At 37.6% G+C, this 2205-nt stretch overlaps 1 long non-coding RNA gene across 1 annotated transcript; it reads right to left on the bottom strand.

Moving 5' to 3' along the window:
* On the bottom strand, positions 1-1821 carry LOC111240076. Its single transcript, XR_002665903.1, has 3 exons — positions 1705-1821; positions 764-933; positions 1-517 (listed from the first exon to the last, which is right to left on the bottom strand). It is a non-coding gene; the product is annotated as an uncharacterized LOC111240076 (long non-coding RNA).
* Between the last annotated feature and the right edge of the window lie 384 nt (positions 1822-2205).

Raw genomic sequence — 2205 nt, 5'->3', positions numbered from 1 at the left:
AATTGCAACTTAAAATTTTAAGACGAATAATACTGAAATACTCAAAGTGTCTTTTCAAACCACGTCTCTCTTTATTAAACTTGTGAAAACACAACATGCAAATAAACCAAAATTTCAGTCAATTAAAAAAGATCTCTAACAAGTGTTGTAGTCTGCATGAACATTAAACACTGAACACAAATAAACACAAGAAATATTATCAAAAATAATCAAGTGGATCTCTAACATAAGCTGTTGTACAAAAGGATTGTATGAGGGAACAACTTAAGGAGTGAATGAGAGGCCAAGTGAATTGAAAAAAGAGTATGGCTAAGACACTAACAGTGTGTGTGTGTGTGTGTGTGAGTACGTGAACTGACTTATGTAGAGTCTCACTCAAAGTCCTTAATTTCTTTAGTAGACTAGAGACACAAGGGTTGACTGATGCCATCTTTTTCTGGGTGACCTTCCCCATTTTCCAAGACTTTGACCCGTCCAGCCTTGGTGCCTCTCTCAGGATTTATCCCGATGAATGGCCCTAAAAAACAAGTGTGTATTCATGTGGGGAAATAGAAATGTGTACTTTCATGGTAGTAACAGTAGTTTTGGAAGTAATAGTTTTGCCTTGATTAGTGTCAGAAAAGCTTCCTTAACATGCTCCAGTAATCAGATGTTTTAGGCAGCTTGTATGTAACATGTGAAACAAATCTCAACAAACACATGGTCAACATGATCAAAGCTGCTGTGAGCACACAGTACCAGTTGAAGGATGTAAGTATCAAACCTTTGAATGAATTCCAGTGTGCATGCAGCGTCATCTTGGGACTGAAGATTGAAGTTGTAGTGAGTAGAAAAGACTGCAATGAGCACGGTCAGCTGGCTGGGTGCCCTCACAAAGGTCATGCCCCTCAATGCTGATCATGAAGTGGTGAATACAGCTTCCTGGTGTTTCACCTGAAATTTGACAAAGAAAAAAACAGCATTGACATTGTCACACTGCAAATGATATGTACCAGGGAAACTGACATCCTTCTACCTATTCACAGATGAGTCCTGTTCTGTTTGCTATTTACATTATAAGGTGTTATGATATAGAACTGAACCGTGTTGAACAGCCACATTATTTCTGCTCTGTTCAGTTTAATAATAGTGGAAGTAACAAATGATGACAGTTTAGCTAGCTTGATAACATTAGCAAACAGGCTACCTGTCAATTCAGTCCCGACAGTAAAGTAATGTTATCTAAATAAAATCAGCAGCGTCCTTTAGAGACGTGCACTTAGCAGATGCTAATATAATGGGTGTGTGGATGGGGCATAAAGGAAGATAATTCAATGGACTGTTTCAGGCATTTATTTGCTCCTGCACAAGACATTAAAACACATCAACTGCCTCCTGGTCTCTCCTTTCTGCACCTCTGCTCCCCTCGGTAATGCAAGATGGCACTATCTGATTTTTTTTCCTCAAAATACATATACATGAATTATTTAACATTACAATATGCATTCAACTCATTTTACACACTAAACAAGGGCTTTAAATTTTCACAGGAAAACATTTTACCTACAGTCAATTTTATGAACAAATCTCCTCAAAACCATAAAAAAAATATATATATAGAAGAGGAAAACAATGCCACCTGGTGGCCAAAGGAACACAGAACGTGGGGCGGCGTCACTAAACAGAAACAACTAAATTTATAACTTAAAAAAGAAAAACACATACCTGCAGAAGACATTAAAACACATTAACTGCCTCCTGGTCTCTCCTTTCTGCACCTCTGTTCCCTATACATGCAAAACAACAGCAACAAACAACAGCAACAAACAACAAGACGGCACTGTGAGGGGTAGAAGGGAGGAGCTGCGGAAGCCCAGGAGGTACGGAAAGGGCAGGGTGCAAGCAGATAATTTCCACAGGAAAAATTCATAAACTAACAGTAAATAAAAATAACTCATTTAGATAAAATTGACAAATACTCAAAAATAATCATTAAATGATAAATAAAATTCACAAACACGAATTGGAAATAATAATTAATAAAGTGCATTTTTAACTCTGTTAGACTAACACAAAGTAAAGTTAAGATGAAATTCACCCTGTAGTTTTGAGTATCAGGATCAGAGTCCAGTTCCTCTCTCTGTCACATGGTGAAACTGCCAGTGAAACGGTGATAGAAAGTTACCATTGCAGTGTTACTGACGTTTTCAGATCACAACAGACAGA

This window comes from Seriola dumerili, unplaced genomic scaffold (assembly GCF_002260705.1).
Source record: "Seriola dumerili isolate Sdu_G_001 unplaced genomic scaffold, Sdu_1.0 BDQW01009968.1, whole genome shotgun sequence".
Lineage (NCBI taxonomy): Eukaryota > Metazoa > Chordata > Actinopteri > Carangiformes > Carangidae > Seriola > Seriola dumerili.
The sequence above is the reverse complement of the archived record's forward strand: the minus strand, read 5'-3'. Positions and strand labels throughout refer to the sequence as shown.